A 24,510-nucleotide genomic window follows, 5' to 3' on the forward strand; every position below is an offset into this window, starting at 1 on the left:
GTTAGATAGATTCTCAATTACATAATATGAATGTCTAGATCCTCAGGCTAGGGCTACCCCTAGACTTGACAATTACACACTCCGATAAATTCTTTTTTTTTTTTTTTCCCTTCTGCCAGTTGGTGTTAGCTCTTTAAAACTTGCATCTGAAAGGATCCTGACATAAGAAGTAAAGGTCTCAAACACAGGGTGCTGCTCCTTCTGGAAGAGAGAGGCAGGCTAAGGTTACTAGGCAGCTAGGGTGACCCCAAAAGAGCAGCCAGAGAGAGAAGCCAGTTGAATGCCTGAAAATAAACTTTACCTGCTTCATGAGTTTGGCTAGAGTTTCCAGTTAATGATTAACTAGGTGAGATGGTCAATCTCCTTCTTTATTTAAAACACATGTCTATAAATGAGAACGTCAACCTGCAGTTAATTCACTCATGCTGGCTACATCTGCCTCAGATTTCCTTTTTTTTTTTTATTAATATAGAAATTGCTTCTCTATTTTAGGTTGTGCTTTAAAAGAAAAAAATAAAGCCTGGTAATATTCCAAAAGAAATGTCTTATCTAGTTTCTCTTTAGGGAAGCCTAAATTATTACTCTGCTTTCCATACTGATTTGTTTATAGTAGACTTGATAATATATTAACTTAAACACAGTATCTGTAAATACAGCTTAGTGAAGTATATATTAAAATATTTTTATATCTTCTTCTAATTTGTGTTTTTGAAACTCTAACTTGATAGCTGAAGGAAAACCTCCAATAATATGAAAAACCAATCTTCAGTTGAATTAAATCCACAATACTTATACAAATATTGCTATCGTTTTCCATATGCAAACTTTATACTTTTCTCTCAACTGTAGCAGGGGAATGAGAGGTGGTGGTAGATAGGGATATCATTAATTGGATTCAGTAAACATTTATTGAGTTATTAATAGCTCCAGCTCTCTCTGAAATAAACTTGAGACTGTACCTCTTAGTAGACGTGAGTCTTTAGGCAAGTTAGCTAACCTCTCTGAGTCTTAGTTTCCTTATCTGAAAAATAAAGGTAATAATAGTGTTTGCTTCATAAGTTTCTTATACAGCTTAAACAAGCTATTCTATGTTAAGCATTTAGCACAGTCTCTGACGTTTCATAAGTACTGTTACGTTACATGATTATTGTTGTCACTAAGCCCTGTGCTAATGACTGGCAATGTAAGGAAACCAACAGATCATAAGCCCTACAGAACGTGAGATGGACACATAGGCATACGCCAATCAGAAAGGACACACACACACACACACACACACACACACACACACACACGCGCGCGCGCGCGCGCACTGCACTAGCTTCCTTCAAATTGAACCACTTTCCTCCTTACATCATGGAATGTGAAGTGAGACTTGTTGAGCACCTGCTGGGGATTCTGTAAAAGAAATTCAGCTGGAAAATTTCACTGTATGATTTATCAGGCTCCCCAAAGCTTTGGGGTTCTATAATTGTATAAACCACCCAAGTTACAGATCACTGTGGGATTTTATCCTTCTAAAACCCAAGAGAACCACAGATTTTCCCAATCCAGCTGAGCATGCTCAAATAGAGAAAGACATTTAAAAGCACAGAAGTTGATTACATGCTCTTTAACCAGGAAAATTCTACAGCCAAAAGAAAGAAAAGCACAGAGAAATGGAATGATTTGACTGGAGTCTTCACTGATTTGCCAAGGAACCAAAATGAACATGCAAGCCTTCCTAATTCCTGGTCCAGTTCTCTACACAGTAAACATAGTGACATATAATCTTCAGATGTCAATATTTACCTTTTATGAATTTATTGTTGGCCATGTGTCAACCCACAAATTCATTTGTTTACTTATATCAGTGCCATCAAAACTTCTTTCAGGGGTTTCCCTGGTGGCGCAGTGGTTAAGAATCCGCCTGCCAATGCAGGGGACACGGGTTCGAGCCCTGGTCCGGGAAGATCTCACATGCCGCGGAGCAACTAAGCCCATGCGCCACAACTACTGAGCCTGAGCTCTAGAGCCCGTGTGTCACAACTACTGAAGCCCGCGCCTAGAGCCCGTGCTCTGCAACAAGAGAAGCCACTGCAATGAGAAGCCCGCGCACTGCAACGAAGAGTAGCCCCCGCTCGCCACAGCTAGAGAAAGCCCGCGCAGTAATGAAGACCCAATGCAGCCAAAAATAAACAAACTCACTTGACCATCAATGTTTGTACAATACAGTGGACAAAGCACTGAGCAGGGGGACAGGGACTGGGTTTCAGTTTTGGCTTTGGGGACCGCTTCTTGCCTCACCCTCAACTACATGATCTTGGGAACGTTTCTTTTCCTCTTTCCAACTGTCTTTTTCCGCTCTGGTCCCTGGACTTCTTCTCCCTATCTCTTTCAACCCATGCAGAAGTAATCCTGTTCCTAGCTGCAGAGTTTTTACTGGACAGCCCATATTTATTGGGCCCCTCCTGTATGCCTATATGTAAGGCACTGCAGATAGAGATAAGTAAGGGAAGCTTCTGACCCTCAAAGCTCTCCCAGTGAAGAGGGGTCAGAAACACAAACAGATGATGTGACACAGTAAATGCAGTAATGAAGATGTGTACAGGGTGTGACAGGAACAAAGGAGGTCAGGGATCAGGGAAGGTTCTGGAGGAGGCATATTGAGACTTAAAGGATGAACAAGAGTTGGTGTCAAGTAGGAGCAGATAGATATAGTGTGAGCCTCTCGAGAGATGACAAAGCTCATGATGTGAGAAAGAAACTGGCTTGGACTAGGGCAGAACCAGAAAGGACACAGGCTCTGATGCTTCTGATCTGATATGTGATCTTGACTTAGTTACCTCAGTTTCCCAGTCTATTAAATGGGCATAATGATTGGATTCTCTCTCTCTTAGGGCTGTTGTGAGGATTCAATGAGATTATTTATGCTAATTTTAGCACAGTACTTGACACTAATAACAGTAGTAGTAGTAGTTAATAGTAATAATAATAGTAGTATTACCAATTTACTATCACCAAGAACATATGTGTCCCTCTTCCAAGGACACAAACATATTCATATCCTGCTATTAAATGTATTTTGTTTATAAATATTTTTAGGGATAACACCTGAGTATTTGAAGCACTGTGCTTGAAATGTGAACATTTCATGCAAAGCATGAAGAGATCATAGAGGAGCCATTAATTAAAATGGTTTCCCCTAGATCAGTAGTTGTCAACTGGGGGTAATTTTTGCCCAGTGAACAGTTGGCGATGCCTGTTTATCACAGCTGGAAGGGGGGGAATCTCACTGGCATCTGATGGGTAGATGCCAGGGATGCTACCAAACAACCCACAATGCACAGGACAGTCACCACGACGAAGAATTATCCAGCCTAAAATGCCAGCAGTGTGGAGCTTGGCAATCCCTGCCCTAGATGTAACCCACTCGTTGCTGGCTTTCAGTCACCATCAGGAAACACAGCAAAGCAATGTTTCTAAAGATCCTAAGGTCAGACGCAAAAGTATATCCTCCAGACATTTTACATGTTTTAACATCTCCAGAGATAAAGGGGGCGCCTTCAGAGCTCCTGGTAGCATCGTTCAAACTTTTCTTGCTACCAAAATAGTGGTCATTTAAAAAAGTCATTTTCCCCTACCTAGATAACTCAGGACAAATACATTCTTTTTTTTTTTTTTTGGATGGTTGCTTTAATGAAATTTACCAAAAAGAGACTCAATTAACCCTAATTTGGGAGTCTTAGGCACTTGGAACAGTCTTGGCTTGTCTCCACGGCCACAGGAGTCCAAATGACCAGCCACCCATGGTGCCCCCTGTAGTCTCTGGGAGGAGGGAGCTAAGTGCCCTTTGGGCTCCCATGGTCTTTCTAACATTCCTACCAGAGGTGGGTCAGCAACAGGGGGACTCAGAAGGGTTTGTGTGTTCACGTCTCTCAAATGAAAATTTGCAACTAAGTCACTTTTTTTTTTTTTGGCCACACCGTGCACCACGTGGGATCTTAGTTCCCCAGCCAGGGATGGAACCTGTGCCCCCGGAATTGAGAGTGCAGAGTCTTAACCACTGGGCCTCCAGGGCAGTCCCGCCAAGTAGCTTTTCTAAATCGCACCATTAATGGCCTCATCCTTCATTCCTTTTTATCTTTCGTCTAGAAGCAGCCTGAGAGTGTGAGCTCTTGTGCAAAATGTCCTGGGTTTGAATCTGGCTCTGCCATTTGTTACCATGTGACCTTGGCAAGCTTCTTAACCTCTGTGTACCTCAGATTCCTTACCTGTAAAACGAGGGAAGACAATAGTACCTGCCCCATAGGATTGTTATGAGAATTAAGTAAGTTCTTACACATAAAGCATCTAGAACATAGCCTGGCATATAAGAAGAAGTAAATAGATGTTAGTTCTTTCTCTTACTCTTCGTTCTTATTTGCCCTTATGGTTCATTTATTTGCTCGCAGGATGCTCTGAAATCCTATTATTTTAGGTATGATGAGGACTTGGTAGAAGGTACATGTCATTGCAGGATATGCCATACAGTCACAGCCAGGGCCAGCTGGGGGCCAAACTAGGGGGTGGCTGACGTGTTCATTGCTTGGTCAGTTCTACTTCTTGTTTCGACCACCAGTAGCTTGTGTTTTTCTTTCCCCCTCGTCTTTACTAGTACCCAGTTTTCTCTTGCTTTTCCCGGCATTTCCTCCCAAGCGTGACATCACAGCAAAATCCTCCTTGCTTTGACCCTCCATTGTGTTTTATTTGGCCATTCCTTACAGCATCGGTTTCCAACTGAGCGTTCCACCAAATCATTTGGGAATTTGTTTAAAGTACAGATATCTGGGCACCACCTCAAACCTACTGAACCAGTCTTTAAAGGGAGCCCAAGGATCTTTATTTTAGTCTTTATTTGAGAGGCAGCCTGGCATAGTATTGAAGAACATGACCAAGGAGCCAGACTGCCTAGGCTACTTGCTAGCTGTGTGACTTTGTTGAACTCTGTCACTCACGTTCTTTTTTAAATTTAATTAATTAATTTTTGGCTGCATTGAGTCTCTATTGCTGCACGGGCTTTCTCTAGTTGCAGCGAGCGGCAGCCACTCTTCGTTGCAGTGCACAGGCTTCTCATTGCGGTGGCTTCTCTTGTTGCGGAGCACGGGCTCTAGGTGCATGGGCTTCAGTAGTTGTGGGTGCTGGCTCAGTAGTTGTGGCTCACGGCTCTAGAGCGTAGGCTCAGTAGTTGTGGCAGACGGGCTTAGTTGCTCCGCGGCCTGTGGGATCTTCCCAGACCAGGGCTCGATCCTGTGTCCCCTGCATTGGCAGGCGGATTCTTAACCACTGTGCCACCAGGGAAGCCCCGTCACTTAGGTTCTCATCTGTAAAATGGGGAGTATAAGAGTACTTATCTCATAGGGTTGCTGTGAGAATGCATGAGATAACGCCTCTTAAAACAATGCCTGGAACATTACAAACATTTAGTAAGTGTTAGCTCTTTCTTTTCTCTTTCTCTTTTACTTTGCTTCCCTTCTCAACTATCCTCCCTTCTTTCATTATTGTCTTCTCTCTTTCCAACAAACACATATTGGCCCTCTACTCAGGACATGACTTTGGGGATCCAGAGACAAATTAGACATGATTCTAGTCCTCTATGGGGTTATAATCTAATGGGGGGAAATAGACACATAAACAAATAAATATAATAAAATGTTCCAGGTGCTGATAGATGTATGTACAGTGTATGAATGAAGAAGTTACTGGTTTCTTAGAAAGGAGAAAGGGTTGAGGAAAGGCTCAAAAGAAGAAGTGACTTTGGCATTCAGAATTAGATTAGAGATTAAACCAATCCAGTCTATGCAATAAACATTTCAAAAGTAGCATCCACCAAGCGCAGGTCACAGTGCCTGCTTGAAACTGTCTTTCTTTAGTGAGTTGCAGCTTCATTTTTAACTTGATGTTTTAAAAAGTTATTAACCCAGAAGAGCAAAATAATCTTTTAAGAGGAGAGTAAAGTTGGAGGACTCATAATTCCTGACCTCAAAACTTCCACCAAGGTCATAGTAATCAAGATAGTGTGGAATGGCATAAGGATAGACATTTAGATCAATGGAATAGAACTGAGAGTCCAGGAACCTTTGTGTCCATGGACAACTGATTTTTGCTGAGAATGTCAAGACTATTCAATGAAGAAAGAATAATCTTTTCAACAAACGGTGCTGGGACAACTGGATAGCCATATGCAAAAGAATGAAGTTGGATCCTTACCTCATATCATATATAAAAATTAACCCCAAATGGAACGAAGAATTCAATGTAAGAGCTAAAACTATAAAACACTTAGAGAAAACACAGGTGTAAATCTCCATAACCTCGGATTAAGCAATGGTTTCTTGGATATGATACCCAAAGCACAAGCAAACAAGGAAAAAAATTGATAACCTGGACCACATCAAAATAAAAAACTTTTCTGCTTTGAAGAACACAACGAAAAAAATGAAAAGACAACCCACAAAATGGAAGACATATTTGAAAATCATGTACCTGATAAGAGTCTAGATGCAGAATATATTAATAACTTTTACAACTCAATAATAAAAAGACAACTTTATGTTTTAAAAAATGGCCAAACGACTTGAAAAGACAGTTCTCTAAAGAAGACACACAAATGGTCTATAAACACGTGAAAAGATGCTCCACATCATTAGTCATTAGGGAAATGCAAATAAAAAACACATGACGTATCACTTCAAACCCACTAGGAATTAAATTATTAATTAGAAAAAATTAAATTAAATTAAAAAATTTAAAATTTAATTAGAATTAAAAAATTAAAATTAAAAAATTAAATTAAAATTAAAAAGGAATTAAAAATTTTTATTAAAATTTTTAAATTTTAAAATTAAAAAATTAAAAAGGAAAATAATAAGTGCTGGTAAGGATGTGGAGAAACTGGAACTCCCAAACATTGCTGATGGGATTATAAAATGGTGCAGCCACTGTGGCAGTTCCTTAAAAAGTTAAACATAGAGCTGCCATATGACCCAGCAATTCTACTCCTAGGTATCTACCTAGGAGAAATAAAGACATATAGTCACACAAAAACTTATACATGGCAGTTCATAACAGCATTTTTCATAAGAGCCAAAAAGTGGAAACAACCTAAATGTCCATCAACTGATGAATGGATAAACAAAATGTGGTGCATCCTTTCAACAGAATTTTATTCAGCCATAAGAGGGAATAAGTACCAATTGATATACACTATAACATGGATGAGCCTTTAACACATTATGTTAAGTGAAACAAGACAGACACAAAAGGCCATATATTATATGATTCCATTTATGTTAAATGTCCAGAATAGGCAGGTCAACAGAGACAGAAAGTTGATTAGTGGTTGCCAGGGGGTTTCAGAAGAAGGGAATTGGGAGAGACTGCTAACAGGTGCAGGTTTTATTGTTGGGGTGATACAAATGCTCTGGCATTAGATAGTGGGGATGGCTGTACAAAATGAAGACTCTACTAAATACCACTGAATTGCACTTTAAAAAGTGGTTAAGTTTACGTTATGTGAATTATGTCCATGGTAATAACAAAAAAGAAAAACGTTATTAAAAACCAAAAACATATGCTTTCTATTTTCTTTGGAACGCTGCTACATTGATACAGATCAGCTAAAAGAATAAAGCACAAGAGTTATTCCATTAATATTTGTTTTATAAGAATACATGTGTTCCATTCTAGGTGAGAAGTTAAGGTTCATTTAGATTATGATCAAGAGTAGTTTAGAGGGCAAGGGAGGGCCAAGTTTAAAGGACCTGATTGTTAAGAGTCTGTTGACTAATTTTTAAACTCCCGCATGATAATTCATCTGCTCATTAAAGCAGCACTTTGAAAAAACAAAGTTTATTACAACTTTATGGTGCACTAATTCGTGGGTCAAACACTATCCCAAAGTCACAAGTTCATCCTTTTGAGAGATGTGCAGGCTCTGGAGGGCACTGAACAGCTGTGTATCTGGGGCTAGCCCATGGGGCCCCGTGATTACTGGCTCCCCCAACATGTTTCACAGTGAAGTACCTCGCTTGTTCTCTGGGTGGTGTATCCATGTTAGTGGAGGATTTGACTTGTTCATGGGGATGTAATTCATAAATCGTACGGACCCCGTTTTGTTTACCGAAGCAGACCTTTTCCTCCATTGCTGCTTTCTTTGAAGGAGTTCAAAAGTTGGATGCTCTCCCCTGTGAACATTTCTAACCCTTGAGTAAGAGCCCTGGTCCACACTGTTAGAGACAAGGATTTTCATTATTTAGTGGGACAAACTGTGTTCTTCTGAAACATCCCACTTCAGATATGGCTGCTTTCTTTCCTTCTTTCCTTTTTTTTTTTTTTTTTTTACAGGAGGATATAAATAAGGATTCTGAAGCACTTTGCATATTATTAGGTAAGGATGATTAATCATGTTTGGGGACTGCCCTGATGGTGGGGTGGGGTGGAAGGAATTACCCTATAGTTTGACTATGAAGTTCACTTAAAATAGATGCAAAGTCACTAAAGGGGCAGAATGGCAGATAAGACCAGATGCAGAGGGAAAAGAGCGTTGGCAAAACAAAACTCAGAACTGCTTTCTTAGGCCCCATCTGGGAGATAACAGGATTTGGGAATTCCTGTTTTAGCAGGAAGGCCATGGCCAGGGTAGAAGTGGGTGCCAGGCTGTAACCAAAGGACTTTGTGAGGTGAGGACCGGCCGGCAATATCACTCTTCTGTGAAATGGTTGCACCTTAAAACTGGATTTTCTGCCTTCCTTTCCCTCGTGGATTTAACGTCCCCTAGCAACCTTCTGAGCATATTTGCCTTCTTTGGGACACCATGTTGTACCAGTTAAGAGCCCCGACTCTAGTTTGTACCATGTGGTTCAGTTCCTGGCTCTACCGCCCACTAGCTTTGTCATCTTACAAGTTACATAACCTCTGGCTTTCTCTGTAAAGGGGGCTTAACCACGGTTCCTACCTGGTAGGCTTGTGGTGAAGATTACACAAGGTAATCAGGCTGAGTGCTTCATACCGTACTCAGCACATGTTAGTAGATGCCAACCATCAGGATTATTGTTATGTTATTCCAATGTAGGTATGTCGGTGGGGACAGCTCACTGGTGGCAACTACGGTTTTCATTGACAGTCACTAAGCTGGGCTTCTGACTTAACACGTTTATCATTTGAACTTAGTGTAAGTCTGACAGGAAGAAAGAGATGTGGGCCGACAGATTCGGGGTTCCGATACTGCCTTGGATTAACGCGAAAGCCGCGGCAAATTCACCAAGGTTATAACTGCTGCCACATGAGGCGCCTTGGGGTCTGGCTGTTGATACCATCTCAGGCAGAAGCTTGCTCTGAGTTTCCATAGGAGGAGGCACTACAGAGGAAGTAATCAAGGGCGACCAGTGGTTCACATGGTGATTGAAAACTGAAACACTGGTCGACTGAGGGCTTATTCATACCAGATCATACTCTTTCCAAAACCCTATGAAGGCTTCCCTTCTGCTCTTCGGGTAAAAGGAAAACTTCACGCTGGGGTCCACAAGGTCTTTCCTATGGGGCAATTTCTGCCTTTCCAGCCACGTGGTACAACTCTTCCTTGCTTGCTGTGCTCCAGTCCAGGGGCTGGCAAACTACAGCAAAGTTTCCTAAGGTTGCACTGGGATATAGCACACGCATTTGTCTGCATACTGCCTAGGGCTGCTTGCATGCAGCAGTGGCAGAGGTGGGCAGCTGAGACTGAGACCACAAGGCCCACGATGTCACATGGTAACACCTAACTGCAGGGGACCTGGGACACGGGGTCCACTTGTGGGTCCAAGGAGAAATGGTTTTGTTCATCAGCTAACAATTTTTGCCATGAAAACAAAGCTATGCTCTTGGTGTGTGTGGGGGGGGCGGGTCTTGAAATTCCCATTGCCCTTACCATTCAATTTAGCACGCCATTCCCTACCAGGTCCCTGGGGCACACTGCAGAAACGACAACTTCCAGGTGCACATTTTGAAAAACACTGACTTTACTAATTTGCTTGGGCCTTTTGAATAAAGTTACCTCGGTATTCTGGTAACATTTGTAACTGCATGATATAGACATACTCACACCACCAGTGCTTTAAGAACATTCAACGGGAAGCCAGTGACTTCCAAACAGCTTCACCCTGAGTCTAAACCCACTGCTTAATAGTAAGTTACAATGACAATAATAGTAACGAATGCATGCTACATGCTTTAAAAGCATGATCTTACCTAATCCTCACCTATGAGGTGCTTTTATTACCCATTTGATAGACGAGGAAATGGAGGAAAAGAGAAGTTAAGTAACTTGCCTAAGTTACATAATAATAAGTAATGAACGATGGATCCAGAAATCAAAATCAGCCGTCTGAGGCAGAGCACTGATGAATTCACTTAGCTCTATAAGCACATTATATGGTTAAACGAATGCCTCACCTTGTGTAGGAGTTTACCGTTTACAAAACCGATGAGGTTATCCTTATTTTCTAGATAAGGAAACTGAGGCAGGTAAGTTAAGTGATTTGACAAGGTAATATACCCACTTTAAGATAGAAGAACGTTAGGAACTGGGTGTCTGGATTCCTCCCACCAGAAACAAAAGCTGAAGTTGAACCATGTGCTGCTGGCTGTTCTCCAGCCCAGTCACCCACCTAGAACCTGGTACCACATCACAACCGGCTGTTCGCATGACATTATACCCACAAATGCCAAATATCTAACCCTTGAGAAAGAAGTTCTGCTCCTAAGTATATGTCCTACCTCACTAAGAATAAGAGAGGCACTGTGTGCTAATAAAAAACTAGAAAGCACCCTAATCTCAACCAGTGGGAGAATGGTTAAATAAATTATGTTGCATCCATAAGATGGAATGCTGCCATCATAAATCATGATGTCCCCTTAAAGGAAAATGACATTTTTTCTTCTCAAGCTAGGACAGGTAACGAGAACTAACAAAGGGTCAAAGAGGATTTTTGCATGTGAACATGCAGGTTTTGGTTAACTCTGTATCTATTTAATACAAAGAATATGCGATACCTGAAACATTGTGGTCTATTGTTATTTAATAAACCTCTCTAAAAAACCCCCATGATTTCCTAATTACCTGGGAAAATGCTTACAATAAAATAATAAGTATAGGTATACTTATTGTATTATACTTACTAGTAATACATATTTATATATACATATATATAGGTATGTATAAATTGTGTGTGTATAAAACACATATAATACTGTCTTTTAAAAATATATCTTTACTGGGGCTTCCCTGGTGGCGCAGTGGTTAAGAGTCCGCCTGCCGATGCAGGGGACATGAGTTCGTGCCCCGGTCTGGGAAGATCCCACATGCTGCGGAGCAGCTGGACCCGTGAGCCATGGCCGCTGAGCCTGCGTGTCCGGAGCCTTTGCTCCGCAACGGGAGAGGCCACAATAGTGAGAGACCCGCGTACCGCCAAAAAAAAAAAAAAAAAAGAATCTGCCTGCCAATGCAGGGGACACAAGTTCGAGCCCTGGTCCAGGAAGATGCCGCAGAGCAACTAAGTCTGTGCGCCACAACTACTGAGCCTGCGCTCTAGAGCCTGCGAGCCACAACTACTGAAGCCCGCACGCCCTAGAACCCGCATGTCACAACTACTGAGCCCACGTGCCACAACTACTGAAGCCCACGCTCCTAGAGCCCGTGCTCCGCAACAAGAGAAGCCACCGCAATGAGAAGCCTGTGCATCTCAAGGAAGAGTAGCCCCTGCTCACCACAACTAGAGAAAGCCCGAGTGCAGCAACGAAGACCCAATGCAGCCAAAAATAAAAATAAATAAAACAAATGAATTTTAAAAAATCTGAATGTATTTCATACCTTTATATTAGATTATGTTTTCTAAAATATATTAATTTATGCTAAATAATTTCAAAGGAAATGCATTAAAATATTAACCGTGGTTATCTCTCAGAAGTGGATGACAGTTGATTATTATTTCCTTCAGCATATTTTTCTGTAATTTTCTACTTCCTCCAATAAAGATATATTACTTTTATGAGGAGAAAAGTTTCACAACGCATGTTATTTTAAGGAAAGATGTTGGTAGCCTATATTTCACAGCCTATCTCCTCAACCAGGTCCCACCCTGTTGGGAGTGCTGAGCATTTACATGCAAACACTAAAAACACATTCCCATTCTGAACTTGCAGATAATTCTGACTTCCACTTAGGAACTCACAGTTAACCATTAGTACCAGCTAAACAAGTCCTGAATTCAATCATCTACAACGTTCCTTGAACAGAGATGTGGGGAGAAGAGAGGAGGTTTTAGTCTTTATGGCTTCATGGGATGGACGGACGGTTGGTTGTCCTTTCAGGGGAGAAGAGGGAAAAGGTTCAGACGTGGTTTAGGACAACAGAGTCCAGGACCTGGCGTAGACTGTGGCTCCGGAGCTTCTAGGAGGGAACTAGTCCACTCCCTTTCCCAATGTATTCATTTGTCTCTACTGATTTTCAATAGAAGGGCTTTGGAACCTCCCGAGAAAAGACTGGAATCCTGCCCACCAATGCACTGCAAACCAACATCTGCAAAACGAGGTGCTCCCAGGTGGAGGACATATTGTAGAGGAACAGGAGCCTCCAGGGAAGAAGGAAACTGGCACTGCAATTCCAGGAGTAAAGGCTGACAGTAGCGGAGAGTGGGAATTACAGGGAGTCTCTCAACTGATCCCAGAACTTCTCCAGATCCGGGCAGCCTGGGGCATGTTTGCAACCTTGGAGAAAGGCACAGTGGGTGTGACTTGGGAGAATGATAACCCTATAACGGTAGAAATACATTGGCACTCAAGCAACTTTGCAGCGGGTCCCCCAGCTGAGTGTACTACAGCAACGACATCCTCTGACTTTGAATTCCAGTTATCCTGGCTTGGGCACAGAGACGACTCTCCCCGAGGAGATGAGAGCAGCTGCAAGGGTGACAGCAGCAGAGTTTCAACCTTGGAGACGCAGTGCTCGGGGAGAACTGTCAGGGTGGGGGCTGACAGTGCCCTGCTTGGCTCTCACACCTCCTGTGGGGAAGCCCTACCACGAGCCACTGTGACCTCTGAGGTTGAGCAAATGTGCCGTGGGACTTTTGGCTGAATGTCACCCCGAGCGTCCTCCTCTTGCTTTGCTGAGCAGGGACGTGATAAGAGCTTCCAGTTTAGGGAACTGGCAGGTATTCCAAATTCACCAGGATTGCAGGTGATGGTCACTGTAACAGCCACGGGGATGGGGACAGACTTCTAGCCCCGAGGAGCATCTTTGGGGAAGCGTCAGAGTCTCAGTCCATGGATTCCCGCCATGGTGGGGACAGTCAGCCAAATTATTTCTGATCACATGTCAGTATCCCTGAGCATTTCCAGAAATATTTAGGGGAAAAGAACTTTGTAAAAGGCTGAGGTAATGTAGGGACACTCATAACTAGCGAAGCGTGAGATGCTTGGGGGGAGTTTGTTTAAACAAAGCAAGCCAAAGGGGCTATTAAGGCATGCTGTTCTCCATGAATTCAACATTTTTCTGAAACAGTTTGGTTTCCGTAGCTACTTGTTGCAATTATTTCAAGGAGGTGCCCTTCTAGGACTGCATTATTATTAGATGAGAGAGACACTATGACGTGAGGCAAATCTGGATAATATTTCACAATAGACAGAATGTATTTTTGGAGGTTCTCCCTGCAAGGGATCTTCTCAATCTGTCCACAACATACTCAGCAACTCCCCAGCTGTCGCATCCTCTGCCCCATATCCATTCTTTCCTTCCTCCCATTCAAACTTAAGTCAGCTATAATGGCAGAAAGGCAACCTGATATGAAAATTCACCTAAAATGGCAAATGACCGACAGTAGCTCGAGTCAGAGTTTCTGTTTTAAAGGAGTATGTCTGGCGTCCACGATGCCTGAACAGGGAAGAATCAGACTAACTGTGAAACCCTTTCATCATGAGAGGCCATTAGAGCGAGACTTTTGGGCAGGGGAGCTTCCTGGAATCTATTAATAATACCCCAAAGTCAACTCAGCTGACTCATAAAGTTAACTCTGAAGGTGCTTATGACGTTAACTAATCATCATAATCCCTAAGCCTGAGATGCCTAAATTCTAGAGTTTTGTTCAACACCTCCTTTTGAAGTGAGTAGAGAGGAAATGACCACCCCTAATTCTCAGCCAACATACTGAGGACCTGAGAGGGCCCCTCACGGGCCCTAAGCTCTCACCTAGCAATGGGTGGAACCAGGACTAAACAGAGAGTCATCTCGTTAGGCTGAAAGGCCGGGTGTCCAGGAGAAGGGTGGGTATTCCTTGGCCCGATGGGTATCCTGGAATATGAGGTTGTAAGAGATTGACAGCACAGCTAAGTTTTCTGATCTGCAAGCCTCTTTCTCTCATACCCCATCCCCACCCTTCAGCCAATCCTGCAGACTTCACGCTTGAGACCCTGCGTGGAAACGACCACCTTCACCAGGCCCTCTGTTCCACCTCCACCCGAGGATTCACCGTCTCTCATTTACAGGATAATTTTCAGGAACGGCTTCCTGACTGCCTCCCTGCTTCCCCTCACCTCGCTCCAGTCTGTGCACACACCAGCCAGAGGGATCTTGTTCAAACTGTCAGGTCATGGCAAGTCCTTGGCTTAAAACCCTTTATTGCTCCCTGTCTCACTCAGTGTCAAAGCCAGAGGTGACCCCCTGGCCCCTGGCGGCCTTGCTGGCCGCGTCTCCCCACCACCACCCCAGGTTCTGTGTGCTCCGGTCATGCTGTTGCTCAAATTTGCCAAGCACCTTCCTTTCTAATTGCTGTTCCCCTGCCCCGAGTCCCCCAGATAACCACATAACGAGCTCCTTCCCTTTATTCAGACATCTGTTCAAACGTCATCTCCTCAGAGAAGCCTCCCACCCACTCCATCTAAAACAGCCCCCACCCAGCATGCTTTATCCCCTATGTTTTCCTTTTCTTCATAGCACTTTCCACCTGATGCACCATATATATGTTAAAAAATGCCTTGTCTGGCTCTCTTATCTAGCACCATACGAGTTTCGTTATATCCTCATTGCTAGAATAGTGCGTGGCACCTACTTGCTGAGTAAATGAAACCGAGAAACTCAGAGCGACACATTTCTTTTTAGATAAGAATGTTTTCTTCCTTTTCATTTTAAACTACCCAGCTACACGACATCAGCCCTGTGATCAATTTTTTTTTTTCTTCTGAAGCTCTGACCTCTGGGTGGCCTTTAGCAAGTAACATGACTTTGTTAGAGCTCACTTTACCCAGCTGTAGAATGGGAATGAAAATACCACCTACCTCCCTTCCCTGACACTTGACTGAAGCAGCCTCTGACACGCCTTCTTTGTTCTTTGAGGGAAGGAGCCACACACAAGAAAATTCTCCCCATGAAGTTACAGTTAAAAGCCCCAAGAGGGTAGGAGCTGTACTTTGTTTCTCTCCATTCTTACACAAAGTAGGCCTCCATTAAGTGCTTATCAAAGTTAGTATCTGTGGGACATAAATTGCACCTGCTTCTGCAGCCCTGCTCACAGAAGCTGGCCCCTTTCTGGGCTAACACTCAGAAATAGCAGAAGAACGAAGTCTAGCTTAGTAGTGACGCAGATTCCTTTTTCCAGAGGAAGCCAACTGCACAGGCCTTGATGGACAAATGGTGACCATGGATGTGTTGTTTGCTTTGAACGTGGAGCAGGGAATTTCACAAGATGAGAAAAATTCAGATCAGAGGATTCTTCCTCTCGGCTATAACTTTTTTTTTTGGAGTGACCCTGATTAATACCATGATTCTCTTAATTTGGGTGAATTTCCTTGTTCAGCTCAGAGCTACTGATTCAGCAGATATTCCCAGAGTCAGACCCTAGTGGAAACTAACATGTGACGTCTGGTGCCAGGCACTTCCCCATGCTCAACAAGCGTTTATAGATGAGTACGTGGATATTCACACCACACTGTTTCTATCTTCACCTCTTTGCCTTTCTTTCTTCTTCTCTTCCCTTTCTGACTCTTTTTTATTCCTTCCCCATTTACGCCCCAGTGCTCCTCTGAGACACGTGGGCATTTTATGGTTTTGTTGGTCTTGACAGATGACTGACCTTCCAAAGCCCAGTGATTTGGTATCAGAAGATCTAAGTTTTTACCTTTTCTCCACGTTCTAAAGAAGCGTGCTGTAGTTTCCCCAGCAGAAGTGAAAGTGATCAGTGGGCGACTCAGATGTCTGCACAGGCACAAGAATGAGGGGGAGAGGGGTTAAGACAAGAGGAAGAGGGGACTTTTGGAGGGGCTGAGAGCAAATCCCCACACACGTTCTGACTACCCAGTGGAAAGAAATGAAATCCTGTGTTCCAGCGCAATATTGCCATTGTTGATAATTCTCTGTCACCCAGCAGGTGCCAGGATAAAAACCTTCATTTTGATTTTTATACATTCATTTTAACAACTGGGACTTCCTCATTTGCCTGAGGAGGAGGTATACAAGGGTGCACAATTTATAGTCAATTTGAAGATGAAGAAAATATGAGCATATCTTTTGTTGCCCCTAAAAACACAATACCTAAATTAGCACAGTGCCCTGACTGCCATCCCATACACGCATTTAGATTGTAAATGAGCTTCATTTCAAGCACATTTGTAACGGTTGCGAAAGTGAGGGACCGATTATGTGGCCATATTGATACTAATGATGGTGACGCCCAGAGAACTGTCCCGGCCTAAGAACACCCACAGTGCAACCAACAATCATGGCTTCAGTCCCAATCAGAAGGTTTTCATTCAGTCCTAATCATAGTGGAATCTGTCAAGTGGATTTGTTTCCAGAAAGCTTGCTCGACACAGGTCAAATGGCAGAAGTTGCAAAAATGTCATTGTTTTACATAAAATATCTGCAGAAATTACACCTAGAAACTGTTGCCCTTTTATCCCGTTAACTGGCATATACAAAGTAACAGCCAGGTCAAATGGTTACCATGGTGGCAACAATCATTTTATGGTACATTTGTAATTGTTCTAAAACAATGAATATGAAATAAAAGTGACCAGAATTAAGAGGTGATGTTTTGCTCAAGAAGGGGAAAAGATGAAAAATTCATTAAGAGCCTAAGAAGAAACTGGTTCTAAGAAACGTGTTATTGTATTTGTTGAAAGAATATTGTCAAGGTCTTTATCCTTATTATGTGGCCCCACAGAACATAGCTGCTTTAGATTTTAGTCTTAGCTTCCACAATAGTGCTGGTTTATTTTAACCTTATAGAAACTGTAGGTTTTTATACATTATCATATTTTCTTTTTTGCTTTGGTTGGTAAGGAGCTCAAAACCAAACTTATAGACTATCTCTAATGACTCTGCAGAACTTCATGTTTGCATTTGTTTTTCTTTCTTTTTCTGAGGGAGGTGAGTGGTTGTGTATTAATTTTATCCTTCACTTTATTTTCTTATCAATATTTCCTCTTCACTCTGTTTCCTTCACTTGTTTCTTTTCTGCTTTTCTATTATATATATTCTTAAAAGCTATCATACAAGGATATGGAGCATGAATATATAAATAAATCTGGTCTCAAGGTGATAAATTTAACACATCCAAGTCATCATCCTGGTGCTACTATTTATCCTATCTTGCTATCTTTTTAGAACAATAAATTTAGAATGCTGTCCTCCTTCTTGAAGTTATAAAAACATTTTTCTGAATTAGCATATACTGAACTTAGGTTTTCCTCTTAGTCTTTTAAATTTTGTTCTCTCTTTTTTTATCCTTTGCCTCAAAATAAATTAATGTGAACTATTACCTTAAGTTCTATTAGTCATCAGCTTGGGGACATACTGCTGCTACACCGGCTACTCGTATTTTTTTTAATTGTTCCAAGAGGGGTGATGAATCTATCCTGAGCCATCACATTCTTTTACTCTCTCTGTCTCCTTGCATTTACTTCTTTACTTTCCAACTCAACTTATCTATTTATTATTTGGCCATTTCATATTCTCTCTCTCCCTCTCTCTCTCAACAACCCCCCCACCCCAACCTTTGCCTAGCTTTTTCCCTTTAGCTCTCTTTTTTTAAAATGAAGTATAGTTGAGTTACAATGTTGTTTTAGTTTCAGGTGTACACCAAAGTGATTCAGTTATATATATATTCTTTTTCAGATTCTTTTCACTTATAGGTTATTACAAAATATTGAGTAGAGTTCCCTGTGCTATATAATACGTCCTTGTTTGTTATCTATTTTGTATATAGTAGTGTATATATATTAATCCCAAACTCCTAATTTATCCCTCCCCCCGTTCCCCATAATCATAAGTTTGTTTTCTATGTCTGTGAGTCTATTTCTGTTTTGTATATAAGTTTATTTGTATTTTTTTTTTTTTAGATTCCACATATAAGCAATATCATATGACATTTGTCTTTCTCTGTCTGACTTACTTCACTTAGTATGATAATCTCTAGGTCCATCCATGTTGCTGTAAATGACATTATTTCATTCTTTTTTATGGCTGAGTAATATTCCATTGTATATATGTACCACATCTTCTTGATCTATTCCTTTGTTGGTGGACATTTAGTTTGCTTCCTTGTCCTGGCTATTGTAAACAGTGCTGCAATGAACATGGGGGTGCATGTATCTTTTCGAATTATGGTCATATGGTAGTTCTATTTCTAGTTTTTTAAGGAACCTCCATACTTTTCTCCACAGTGGCTGTACCATCCCTTTATCTCTTTCCCCATCCATCCATCCATCCATCCATCCATTCCCTTCTCCTTTCCTTCATCTCTCCCTCCCTCCCAAGTATGCTTCCCCAGTTTAAAAATAACAACAGAAGCTCATATACAATCAGGCCATGAAAACATAAATAAAATTCTAGAAACCACAGGAAAGGAAGAAGAAACATGTATAACAAAAATCTAGTTACAATGACAGTCAAACTCAGTCTGGACTCTGTAAGCTCATATGAAGGGAAAATCAGAATAGATTCTGTAAGGCCTAATGGCAGACAACTTGTATTAACATATTGGCTGTAAATATAACTGGACCTGGGGTGGCTGGAGGTAGAGAAGAAGAGGGTTGCAGTGGATTTTGAAGATTTATGTGACTATATAATGGAATGAAGGTAATGAGACCGTATTGAAATCATCCTGACTCCTCCCTTTCTTTCATACCTCACATGCAGTCCGTTAACAAATTCTCTTATTTCTAGCCTCAGTATATCAGAATCTGCCACATACCTCCTTCCCCAGTACTATCATGACACAAATCATCACCTCCTGCCTAGAATGGCATTGTCCCTTTTGGTGGGTCTGCCCCTGCCCTTGCCCTTCTTGCTGTTCTCGACCCAGCAGCCACTGTGATAGTGTGAAAATGTGGGTCACGGCCCTCTGCTCAAGCATCCCCAGTGTCTTGTCTTTTCACCTCACTCACAGTTAGAGCCAAAGTCCTTCCAATGGCTACTCAGCCCTACAAGCTCTGGGCACCAACCTCTCTGAGCTCTTCCCCTCATTCACAGTGCCTCCGCCACTCAGCCCAAAGGTCTCTCCTCAGGTTTGTTCCCTTTTCCTGAAAGATGCCTCAGATAAAGTCAGCCCTCAGTACCCGCAGGTTCCACATCTGTGGATTCAACCAACTGCCAATGGCAATTCGATCGCTTTACATAAGGGACTTGGGCATCCATGGATTTTGGTGTCCACCGGGGATACTAGAACCAAGGGACCATATACCTGTGTCTCACTCCTTCTCTCTTTCAGGTCTTTGCTCAAGTGTTTTCTCATCAGAGAGTCCATCTGCCTTGGTTCCATATCATCTTACTGAAAATTAAGGCTCCTTTACTACCCCTGCCCTTTCTAGCCCCTTGTTTCATTTTCACAGTAGCACTTATTACTTCCTAACACACCATATGCGATCATACCAATTTATTTATGGTCTATCTCTGCCCACCCTCCCACCCGAGTGCCGATTCTGTGAGGGCAGAGTTTTTAATCTGTGATGTTTATGCTGTATGCCCAACACCTAAAACAGTACCCAGTGGGTACTTAGCTCAATACATATTTGTTGAATGAATGGATGAAACTAAATACTCTGACAGCATTGGCACCAATTCTAAACAGCTAAGATAATATAGCAGAGTGTCATCCAAAATAAATTAATAGAATGAAGCAAGTTCCCCATTGCCAAAGTAAAATAGAAAGTCAGAACAATAACTGGGTCATTTGTAGAGACATGTATGGACCTAGACACCGTCATACAGAGTGAAGTAAGTCAGAAAGAGAAAAACAAATATCATATATTAACGCATATATGTGGAATCTAGAAAAATGGTACAGAGGAACCGGTTTGCAAGGCAGAAATAGACACGGATGTAGAGAACAAATGTATGGACACCAAGGGGAGAAAGCAGGGGGCAGGAGGAGGCGGGGTTGTGGTGGAATGAATTGGGAGATTGGGATTGACATATATACACTAATATGTATAGAACAGATAACTAATAAGAACCTGCTGTATTAAAAAAATAAAATTCAAAAAATAATAAAAATGGGCTTACAGAAAAAATAACTGGTTATTTAGGGCAAAGGGATTTTTTTTTTTATACTGTTAGAGGATCATAGAGAATCATAGGAGTGAAAGAAATCTGAGGTCTCACTCAGTCCTGCCTCCTGACAACAAGAATGAGGGGCACACTTACATCAAGTGAAAGGGGATCTTTTCTGTGTTTAAGGGCATTTGGAGAAATACTATGGTTTTCCAGTCGTTCATAATTTTTCTTTTTGATGTTCAACCATTCACCATCCACTCCCCTTCTTAGGAAAGTCATATCTCGAACTTAAATCACACTCACTGAAATGAAAAGCCAACTGCAATTACATCCACCTCCCGCTTCTCTTTCTCTTTAACTATCTGTTCCTAAACAGCAATAGACAAAAGCACAATGTTTCTCAGGTACCTATGGCACAAAATCAAAATTCTACCAAATAGTAATGAAGACTTTGGCCTTTTCCTAAGTTATTTCCTTTGAAATACATTTTTCTATTATAGGTTGCAAACAGCTTTCCCTTTTAATTTTTTTTTTTTTAAAGTAGGAAGGAACTGCTAGCTCATTTGTTTTTTTGGTGTTTACACATCATAGGTTAAATTCTGTTATGACAATGTGTTACAATTTAATAAAATCACATGGGGTAAGATTTTCTGGTCTAGCAAAAGGCCCACTTTGGGCTATAATATTATTTATGTTGGAAGTTGTTGGAAGTCAACTCAAACAAATAGCAAGTTTCCAGTGAAACAAAATGTGAGAGAAGGTATATTAGACTGGAAGTCAGGAGACTGGGCTGGAATCTGACTCTCATGCGGTTATGAACATGCTGTGTGAGCTTGAGGGAATTTACTCATCCTTACTGGGCTTCAGCTTTTCTTCCTGCAAAAGGAGAGCTTTAGATTTAAAGGAACTTTGTATTCCCTTTCATCCCTAGGATTTATGATTCTTTGTATAATTGAAATGAATTTAGCCTGAAGTTTTATATTTTGATTTCTCTTTCCTCCCTGCCTCCCTCACTTCCTTCTTTTCCCTCCCATCTATCCATCCATTTACCCATCCATCCATCCATCCTCCATCTTTGCTTATATTTTGATTCTCTTCTTTCTTTCCTTCTATTCTTTTTTGTTTTTGTTTTTGTTTGCGGTACGTGGGCCCCTCACCGCCGCAGCCTCTCCCGCCGCGGAGCACGGGCTCCGGATGCGCAGGCCCAGCGGCCACGGCTCACGGGCCCAGCTGCCCCGCGGCATGTGGGATCTTCCCGGACCGGGGCACGAACCCGCACCCCCTGCATCGGCAGGCGGACCCCCAACCACTGCGCCACCAGGGAAGCCCCTTTCCTTCTATTCTTTCTCCCTTTTTTACCTTTCCATTTTCTTTCAATAACTTTCTTTCCTACTTCTTTCTTTGTCTTTTTCTTTTCCTATTTCTTTCCTTTGCTTTTATTCTGTCCTTTCCTTTTCTCTTTGTTTATTTTCCCTCTCCCTCCTTTCCAGCTTTCTTTCATCCTTCTCTTTCTTAAATTCTTTCTCTCAGCAGCAAATCACTCAACATTTCAACAAATCCATAAATTAGCGGTAGTTTTATGGGCTGGTGCGAACACCTATTCTGATCAACCAGGCATTGCAAACTGATGTGAGTGCTGATAGGGTGGCTCAGGCCTTGCATGGAAAGTAGCCAGATCAGCACACGGCTATCGTTTAATGAAGCCAGAGACTAACAGGAAGTCTTCTGCAAATTGCCTCACAAATTATACAGTGGTTCCCTGCCTTCTTGTTATTGGCACGAAATAGATTTGTGAAATGAGGCTTAACATCCAAATTCTTTCTCTGTTATAGGAAGTATCAAAGCTACCTTTTTAAACATAACAGTGAAAAAATAAACTTTTACAGAAAATGCCATAAACAAAGAAAGTATAAATGACAAACTTGGGAAATACAGTATAATGACAGTCAAAAGGTCTAATTTCCATAATATATAAAATGTTCTTGCAAATTATTTATATATACACACGTTTCAATAGAAAATGGCAAATTTTATGGATAATTCACACAGAAGGAAATAAAAATGGCCAACAGACATAGGACGCTCAACCTCAAGAGTTAAAGAAATTCAGTTTGAAAGGTCATTTTTTCAAAAGAAAATTTTATTATTTTTAACAAAGTGTAATGCTTTAAATTAGCCTGAAGAATAATATTAGTATACATTTTATCAACTTTTTTTTAAAGGAACATAAAACTATTTACTGACCACTGTTCATCAGTATTTAAAATACAGTAAACAATATGTAGTTGAATAATATTCTGATTACTACAAAGTTATTGTTTTTCCTGGCTTCTGCTGCACCAGTAACCCAAAATACTGAGACGATTGAGCCTACATGTAAGGAATGGGTTGGGGTAAAGTTTGAAAAAACATGAAGGTCAAGTTTAGATTAGAAAAGTTTGTTCCCTCGTTTATTCCTGCAGATCCTAAATTGCCAACATCTCTAACCATCTGATTAGGTTTCCATGAACAAGGCTGAGACATTCCATGTATCACAGTCTTTCAGTAAACACAGCACGGGGATTTCAACTTCTTATAAAAGAATCGTTTGCCAAAAGGAAGCTTTAAATATCCATTTAACTAAGTCTTGCTTGGCTAATTAAAACATACCAGAATTTTTCTAGTTTTTTCATTTGGGTCGAAGCTTTTATTTTTTCAAAGTAACCAGTGCTACAGATGCAAAAAAAACAAAAACAAAACCCCCCAAAAACCCCACAACTTCCCCAATACTACTTCAAAACGAACATATCAAACTTGATTTTCATTAGAATGTAGTTATTTCTTCACACTAATAAATCAAAAATATATATATATATATATATAAAGCAATGCAAACAATTATTGAGCTTCATCTTCTGGACAAGAATGCTAAGTTAGTCTCTCTTCATAAGAAGCAATTACAATCTGAGGACACTTCATATTTGCCTCTTTTGCCAGCACCAAGTCCGCCTCATCTGAATCTTTCCATTTCGTGAGAAACATGAATTCTCCACTGCTGTCTGTGGCACCATTTATCGCTCTGGGTCGAGACCTCTGGCTAAACCTCTTGTTTTGTCAGCAGCATCTCTTTTTTTCTTTGATTTGCTATCATCAGATTCACTGATGATATCAGTAATATCAGATAAAGATTTTCTTTCTGTTCCATCTTTTTCTTGACCAGCTTTTTGAGAATTAAGAAATGCTTCAATTAGCTCTGGACAATCTAAATTTTCTTCGGGTTCCCAGGTATTGTCTGCATCTGTAAATCCCTTCCACTTCAGGAAATACTCCACCTTCCCATTCACTACATGATAGTCCAGTACTTTTTCTACCACAAATTCTTCAGGTTCTGCCTCTTCGACTTTTTTGGTCTCTCCATTCTGTTTCTTTCCCATTTTTTGCAATGTAGTTTTATTGGAGGCCATTTTTTATTGCAGACTTGAAGAGCTATTATTCACTGCCTCCGAGCCGCTCTGGGTCCCGGGTCTGCCGCGTCTCCAGCCCTACACGCCTCAAGGTCCAGCTACATCTGAGGGGGAGGGGGCTGGGGAGCTATTTTTCCTTAACTTTTTTAATCTTGCCATGCACACTTTTTTTTTATATACATTTAGTTATTTATATTTTTGGTTGCGTTGGGTCTTCGTTGCTGTGCACAGGCTTTCTTTAGTTGCGGCGAGTGGGGACTACTCTTCGTTGTGGTGTGCGCGCTTCTCACTGCGGTGGCTTCTCTTGTTGCAGAGAACGGGCTCTAGGTGTGTGGGCTTCAGTAGTTGTGGCACACGGACTTCAGTAGTTGTGGCTCACGGGCTCAGTAGTTGTGGCTCACGGGCTTAGTTGCTCCGCGGCATGTGGGATCTTCCCGGACCAGGGCTCGAACCCATGTCCCCTGCATTGGCAGGCGGATTCTTAACCACTGCGCTACCAGGGAAGTCCCTAGCCATGCACACATTTAA

The 24,510-nt window shown here is 41.5% G+C and overlaps 1 protein-coding gene and 1 pseudogene across 1 annotated transcript in view; both read right to left on the minus strand.

Moving 5' to 3' along the window:
- The window catches only part of NR3C1 (nuclear receptor subfamily 3 group C member 1), a 465,790-nt gene that overhangs the window by 149,006 nt on the left and 292,274 nt on the right, over positions 1–24,510 (minus strand). The window lies entirely within an intron of this gene.
- Positions 23,417–24,117, minus strand: LOC137220822 (chromobox protein homolog 3 pseudogene; annotated as a pseudogene).

This window comes from Pseudorca crassidens, chromosome 3, assembly GCF_039906515.1.
Source record: "Pseudorca crassidens isolate mPseCra1 chromosome 3, mPseCra1.hap1, whole genome shotgun sequence".
NCBI classification, from domain to species: domain Eukaryota; kingdom Metazoa; phylum Chordata; class Mammalia; order Artiodactyla; family Delphinidae; genus Pseudorca; species Pseudorca crassidens.